Source organism: Oncorhynchus clarkii, unplaced genomic scaffold (genome assembly GCF_045791955.1).
Source record: "Oncorhynchus clarkii lewisi isolate Uvic-CL-2024 unplaced genomic scaffold, UVic_Ocla_1.0 unplaced_contig_8689_pilon_pilon, whole genome shotgun sequence".
Lineage (NCBI taxonomy): Eukaryota > Metazoa > Chordata > Actinopteri > Salmoniformes > Salmonidae > Oncorhynchus > Oncorhynchus clarkii.
Window position 1 is genome coordinate 1 of NW_027260609.1, and position 5751 is coordinate 5751.

At 45.4% G+C, this 5751-nt stretch overlaps 18 non-coding genes across 18 annotated transcripts; all 18 read left to right on the forward strand.

The window, feature by feature from the left end:
* The first annotated feature begins 119 nt into the window (after positions 1-119).
* On the forward strand, positions 120-238 carry LOC139401599 (5S ribosomal RNA). The gene has a single exon (XR_011633042.1). It is a non-coding gene; the product is annotated as a 5S ribosomal RNA (ribosomal RNA).
* A 177-nt stretch (positions 239-415) lies between these two features.
* LOC139401611 (5S ribosomal RNA) lies at positions 416-534 on the forward strand. The gene has a single exon (XR_011633053.1). It is a non-coding gene; the product is annotated as a 5S ribosomal RNA (ribosomal RNA).
* A 238-nt stretch (positions 535-772) lies between these two features.
* On the forward strand, positions 773-891 carry LOC139401615 (5S ribosomal RNA). Its single transcript, XR_011633057.1, has one exon. It is a non-coding gene; the product is annotated as a 5S ribosomal RNA (ribosomal RNA).
* A 177-nt stretch (positions 892-1068) lies between these two features.
* Positions 1069-1187, forward strand: LOC139401616 (5S ribosomal RNA). Its single transcript, XR_011633058.1, has one exon. It is a non-coding gene; the product is annotated as a 5S ribosomal RNA (ribosomal RNA).
* Positions 1188-1364: 177 nt separating this feature from the next.
* Positions 1365-1483, forward strand: LOC139401617 (5S ribosomal RNA). Its single transcript, XR_011633059.1, has one exon. It is a non-coding gene; the product is annotated as a 5S ribosomal RNA (ribosomal RNA).
* Positions 1484-1660: 177 nt separating this feature from the next.
* Positions 1661-1779, forward strand: LOC139401600 (5S ribosomal RNA). Its single transcript, XR_011633043.1, has one exon. It is a non-coding gene; the product is annotated as a 5S ribosomal RNA (ribosomal RNA).
* Positions 1780-1956: 177 nt separating this feature from the next.
* Positions 1957-2075, forward strand: LOC139401601 (5S ribosomal RNA). The gene has a single exon (XR_011633044.1). It is a non-coding gene; the product is annotated as a 5S ribosomal RNA (ribosomal RNA).
* A 177-nt stretch (positions 2076-2252) lies between these two features.
* Positions 2253-2371, forward strand: LOC139401603 (5S ribosomal RNA). Its single transcript, XR_011633045.1, has one exon. It is a non-coding gene; the product is annotated as a 5S ribosomal RNA (ribosomal RNA).
* A 177-nt stretch (positions 2372-2548) lies between these two features.
* On the forward strand, positions 2549-2667 carry LOC139401604 (5S ribosomal RNA). Its single transcript, XR_011633046.1, has one exon. It is a non-coding gene; the product is annotated as a 5S ribosomal RNA (ribosomal RNA).
* Positions 2668-2844: 177 nt separating this feature from the next.
* Positions 2845-2963, forward strand: LOC139401605 (5S ribosomal RNA). The gene has a single exon (XR_011633047.1). It is a non-coding gene; the product is annotated as a 5S ribosomal RNA (ribosomal RNA).
* A 177-nt stretch (positions 2964-3140) lies between these two features.
* LOC139401606 (5S ribosomal RNA) lies at positions 3141-3259 on the forward strand. Its single transcript, XR_011633048.1, has one exon. It is a non-coding gene; the product is annotated as a 5S ribosomal RNA (ribosomal RNA).
* Positions 3260-3436: 177 nt separating this feature from the next.
* Positions 3437-3555, forward strand: LOC139401607 (5S ribosomal RNA). Its single transcript, XR_011633049.1, has one exon. It is a non-coding gene; the product is annotated as a 5S ribosomal RNA (ribosomal RNA).
* A 177-nt stretch (positions 3556-3732) lies between these two features.
* LOC139401608 (5S ribosomal RNA) lies at positions 3733-3851 on the forward strand. The gene has a single exon (XR_011633050.1). It is a non-coding gene; the product is annotated as a 5S ribosomal RNA (ribosomal RNA).
* Positions 3852-4028: 177 nt separating this feature from the next.
* LOC139401609 (5S ribosomal RNA) lies at positions 4029-4147 on the forward strand. Its single transcript, XR_011633051.1, has one exon. It is a non-coding gene; the product is annotated as a 5S ribosomal RNA (ribosomal RNA).
* Positions 4148-4324: 177 nt separating this feature from the next.
* On the forward strand, positions 4325-4443 carry LOC139401610 (5S ribosomal RNA). Its single transcript, XR_011633052.1, has one exon. It is a non-coding gene; the product is annotated as a 5S ribosomal RNA (ribosomal RNA).
* Positions 4444-4620: 177 nt separating this feature from the next.
* Positions 4621-4739, forward strand: LOC139401612 (5S ribosomal RNA). Its single transcript, XR_011633054.1, has one exon. It is a non-coding gene; the product is annotated as a 5S ribosomal RNA (ribosomal RNA).
* Positions 4740-4916: 177 nt separating this feature from the next.
* LOC139401613 (5S ribosomal RNA) lies at positions 4917-5035 on the forward strand. Its single transcript, XR_011633055.1, has one exon. It is a non-coding gene; the product is annotated as a 5S ribosomal RNA (ribosomal RNA).
* A 177-nt stretch (positions 5036-5212) lies between these two features.
* On the forward strand, positions 5213-5331 carry LOC139401614 (5S ribosomal RNA). Its single transcript, XR_011633056.1, has one exon. It is a non-coding gene; the product is annotated as a 5S ribosomal RNA (ribosomal RNA).
* Positions 5332-5751: the final 420 nt, after the last annotated feature.

A 5751-nucleotide genomic window follows, 5' to 3' on the forward strand; every position in this document is an offset into this window, starting at 1 on the left:
TGCCCTCGCTTTGACATAAGTAAGCAAGGTTAGTTTGTATTTCATCCAACAATCTGTGCTACAAATTATGGCTACAGTATATGCAATTTCATCCACTTTTTCAGACTTTTAGTGCTTTTGCTTACGGCCACACCGGCCTGAGTACGCCTGATCTCGTCCGATCTCGGAAGCTAAGCAGGGTCGGGCTTGGTTAGTACTTGGATGGGAGACCGCCTGGGAATACCAGGTGCTGTAAGCTTTTTGTCACTGCCTTGTGGAATTTCAACTCTTTGTCCGTTTTTTCCCACAAGGCTGAAATATGTGCCCTCGCTTTGACATAAGTAAGCAAGGTTAGTTTGTATTTCATCCAACAATCTGTGCTACAAATTATGGCTACAGTATATGCAATTTCATCCACTTTTTGAGATTAGCTTTCGCTTACGGCCACACCGGCCTGAGTACGCCTGATCTCGTCCGATCTCGGAAGCTAAGCAGGGTCGGGCTTGGTTAGTACTTGGATGGGAGACCGCCTGGGAATACCAGGTGCTGTAAGCTTTTTGTCACTGCCTTGTGGAATTTCAACTCTTTGTCCGTTTTTTCCCACAAGGCTGAAATATGTGCCCTCGCTTTGACATAAGTAAGCAAGGTTAGTTTGTATTTCATCCAACAATCTGTGCTACAAATTATGGCTACAGTATATGCAATTTCTTCCACTTTTTGAGTGACACAAAGATGCTTATCTAAATGGTGAAAATGCAACAGCTGTACATAGTGCACCAAGAGATAGTTTCTTGCTTACGGCCACACCGGCCTGAGTACGCCTGATCTCGTCCGATCTCGGAAGCTAAGCAGGGTCGGGCTTGGTTAGTACTTGGATGGGAGACCGCCTGGGAATACCAGGTGCTGTAAGCTTTTTGTCACTGCCTTGTGGAATTTCAACTCTTTGTCCGTTTTTTCCCACAAGGCTGAAATATGTGCCCTCGCTTTGACATAAGTAAGCAAGGTTAGTTTGTATTTCATCCAACAATCTGTGCTACAAATTATGGCTACAGTATATGCAATTTCATCCACTTTTTGAGATTAGCTTTTGCTTACGGCCACACCGGCCTGAGTACGCCTGATCTCGTCCGATCTCGGAAGCTAAGCAGGGTCGGGCTTGGTTAGTACTTGGATGGGAGACCGCCTGGGAATACCAGGTGCTGTAAGCTTTTTGTCACTGCCTTGTGGAATTTCAACTCTTTGTCCGTTTTTTCCCACAAGGCTGAAATATGTGCCCTCGCTTTGACATAAGTAAGCAAGGTTAGTTTGTATTTCATCCAACAATCTGTGCTACAAATTATGGCTACAGTATATGCAATTTCATCCACTTTTTGAGATTAGCTTTCGCTTACGGCCACACCGGCCTGAGTACGCCTGATCTCGTCCGATCTCGGAAGCTAAGCAGGGTCGGGCTTGGTTAGTACTTGGATGGGAGACCGCCTGGGAATACCAGGTGCTGTAAGCTTTTTGTCACTGCCTTGTGGAATTTCAACTCTTTGTCCGTTTTTTCCCACAAGGCTGAAATATGTGCCCTCGCTTTGACATAAGTAAGCAAGGTTAGTTTGTATTTCATCCAACAATCTGTGCTACAAATTATGGCTACAGTATATGCAATTTCATCCACTTTTTGAGATTAGCTTTTGCTTACGGCCACACCGGCCTGAGTACGCCTGATCTCGTCCGATCTCGGAAGCTAAGCAGGGTCGGGCTTGGTTAGTACTTGGATGGGAGACCGCCTGGGAATACCAGGTGCTGTAAGCTTTTTGTCACTGCCTTGTGGAATTTCAACTCTTTGTCCGTTTTTTCCCACAAGGCTGAAATATGTGCCCTCGCTTTGACATAAGTAAGCAAGGTTAGTTTGTATTTCATCCAACAATCTGTGCTACAAATTATGGCTACAGTATATGCAATTTCATCCACTTTTTGAGATTAGCTTTTGCTTACGGCCACACCGGCCTGAGTACGCCTGATCTCGTCCGATCTCGGAAGCTAAGCAGGGTCGGGCTTGGTTAGTACTTGGATGGGAGACCGCCTGGGAATACCAGGTGCTGTAAGCTTTTTGTCACTGCCTTGTGGAATTTCAACTCTTTGTCCGTTTTTTCCCACAAGGCTGAAATATGTGCCCTCGCTTTGACATAAGTAAGCAAGGTTAGTTTGTATTTCATCCAACAATCTGTGCTACAAATTATGGCTACAGTATATGCAATTTCATCCACTTTTTGAGATTAGCTTTCGCTTACGGCCACACCGGCCTGAGTACGCCTGATCTCGTCCGATCTCGGAAGCTAAGCAGGGTCGGGCTTGGTTAGTACTTGGATGGGAGACCGCCTGGGAATACCAGGTGCTGTAAGCTTTTTGTCACTGCCTTGTGGAATTTCAACTCTTTGTCCGTTTTTTCCCACAAGGCTGAAATATGTGCCCTCGCTTTGACATAAGTAAGCAAGGTTAGTTTGTATTTCATCCAACAATCTGTGCTACAAATTATGGCTACAGTATATGCAATTTCATCCACTTTTTGAGATTAGCTTTTGCTTACGGCCACACCGGCCTGAGTACGCCTGATCTCGTCCGATCTCGGAAGCTAAGCAGGGTCGGGCTTGGTTAGTACTTGGATGGGAGACCGCCTGGGAATACCAGGTGCTGTAAGCTTTTTGTCACTGCCTTGTGGAATTTCAACTCTTTGTCCGTTTTTTCCCACAAGGCTGAAATATGTGCCCTCGCTTTGACATAAGTAAGCAAGGTTAGTTTGTATTTCATCCAACAATCTGTGCTACAAATTATGGCTACAGTATATGCAATTTCATCCACTTTTTGAGATTAGCTTTTGCTTACGGCCACACCGGCCTGAGTACGCCTGATCTCGTCCGATCTCGGAAGCTAAGCAGGGTCGGGCTTGGTTAGTACTTGGATGGGAGACCGCCTGGGAATACCAGGTGCTGTAAGCTTTTTGTCACTGCCTTGTGGAATTTCAACTCTTTGTCCGTTTTTTCCCACAAGGCTGAAATATGTGCCCTCGCTTTGACATAAGTAAGCAAGGTTAGTTTGTATTTCATCCAACAATCTGTGCTACAAATTATGGCTACAGTATATGCAATTTCATCCACTTTTTGAGATTAGCTTTCGCTTACGGCCACACCGGCCTGAGTACGCCTGATCTCGTCCGATCTCGGAAGCTAAGCAGGGTCGGGCTTGGTTAGTACTTGGATGGGAGACCGCCTGGGAATACCAGGTGCTGTAAGCTTTTTGTCACTGCCTTGTGGAATTTCAACTCTTTGTCCGTTTTTTCCCACAAGGCTGAAATATGTGCCCTCGCTTTGACATAAGTAAGCAAGGTTAGTTTGTATTTCATCCAACAATCTGTGCTACAAATTATGGCTACAGTATATGCAATTTCATCCACTTTTTGAGATTAGCTTTTGCTTACGGCCACACCGGCCTGAGTACGCCTGATCTCGTCCGATCTCGGAAGCTAAGCAGGGTCGGGCTTGGTTAGTACTTGGATGGGAGACCGCCTGGGAATACCAGGTGCTGTAAGCTTTTTGTCACTGCCTTGTGGAATTTCAACTCTTTGTCCGTTTTTTCCCACAAGGCTGAAATATGTGCCCTCGCTTTGACATAAGTAAGCAAGGTTAGTTTGTATTTCATCCAACAATCTGTGCTACAAATTATGGCTACAGTATATGCAATTTCATCCACTTTTTGAGATTAGCTTTTGCTTACGGCCACACCGGCCTGAGTACGCCTGATCTCGTCCGATCTCGGAAGCTAAGCAGGGTCGGGCTTGGTTAGTACTTGGATGGGAGACCGCCTGGGAATACCAGGTGCTGTAAGCTTTTTGTCACTGCCTTGTGGAATTTCAACTCTTTGTCCGTTTTTTCCCACAAGGCTGAAATATGTGCCCTCGCTTTGACATAAGTAAGCAAGGTTAGTTTGTATTTCATCCAACAATCTGTGCTACAAATTATGGCTACAGTATATGCAATTTCATCCACTTTTTGAGATTAGCTTTCGCTTACGGCCACACCGGCCTGAGTACGCCTGATCTCGTCCGATCTCGGAAGCTAAGCAGGGTCGGGCTTGGTTAGTACTTGGATGGGAGACCGCCTGGGAATACCAGGTGCTGTAAGCTTTTTGTCACTGCCTTGTGGAATTTCAACTCTTTGTCCGTTTTTTCCCACAAGGCTGAAATATGTGCCCTCGCTTTGACATAAGTAAGCAAGGTTAGTTTGTATTTCATCCAACAATCTGTGCTACAAATTATGGCTACAGTATATGCAATTTCATCCACTTTTTGAGATTAGCTTTTGCTTACGGCCACACCGGCCTGAGTACGCCTGATCTCGTCCGATCTCGGAAGCTAAGCAGGGTCGGGCTTGGTTAGTACTTGGATGGGAGACCGCCTGGGAATACCAGGTGCTGTAAGCTTTTTGTCACTGCCTTGTGGAATTTCAACTCTTTGTCCGTTTTTTCCCACAAGGCTGAAATATGTGCCCTCGCTTTGACATAAGTAAGCAAGGTTAGTTTGTATTTCATCCAACAATCTGTGCTACAAATTATGGCTACAGTATATGCAATTTCATCCACTTTTTGAGATTAGCTTTCGCTTACGGCCACACCGGCCTGAGTACGCCTGATCTCGTCCGATCTCGGAAGCTAAGCAGGGTCGGGCTTGGTTAGTACTTGGATGGGAGACCGCCTGGGAATACCAGGTGCTGTAAGCTTTTTGTCACTGCCTTGTGGAATTTCAACTCTTTGTCCGTTTTTTCCCACAAGGCTGAAATATGTGCCCTCGCTTTGACATAAGTAAGCAAGGTTAGTTTGTATTTCATCCAACAATCTGTGCTACAAATTATGGCTACAGTATATGCAATTTCATCCACTTTTTGAGATTAGCTTTCGCTTACGGCCACACCGGCCTGAGTACGCCTGATCTCGTCCGATCTCGGAAGCTAAGCAGGGTCGGGCTTGGTTAGTACTTGGATGGGAGACCGCCTGGGAATACCAGGTGCTGTAAGCTTTTTGTCACTGCCTTGTGGAATTTCAACTCTTTGTCCGTTTTTTCCCACAAGGCTGAAATATGTGCCCTCGCTTTGACATAAGTAAGCAAGGTTAGTTTGTATTTCATCCAACAATCTGTGCTACAAATTATGGCTACAGTATATGCAATTTCATCCACTTTTTGAGATTAGCTTTTGCTTACGGCCACACCGGCCTGAGTACGCCTGATCTCGTCCGATCTCGGAAGCTAAGCAGGGTCGGGCTTGGTTAGTACTTGGATGGGAGACCGCCTGGGAATACCAGGTGCTGTAAGCTTTTTGTCACTGCCTTGTGGAATTTCAACTCTTTGTCCGTTTTTTCCCACAAGGCTGAAATATGTGCCCTCGCTTTGACATAAGTAAGCAAGGTTAGTTTGTATTTCATCCAACAATCTGTGCTACAAATTATGGCTACAGTATATGCAATTTCATCCACTTTTTGAGATTAGCTTTTGCTTACGGCCACACCGGCCTGAGTACGCCTGATCTCGTCCGATCTCGGAAGCTAAGCAGGGTCGGGCTTGGTTAGTACTTGGATGGGAGACCGCCTGGGAATTTTGTATTTCATCCAACAATCTGTGCTACAAATTATGGCTACAGTATATGCAATTTCTTCCACTTTTTGAGTGACACAAAGATGCTTATCTAAATGGTGAAAATGCAACAGCTGTTAATCAGGCTCACTTTGACTTTACAT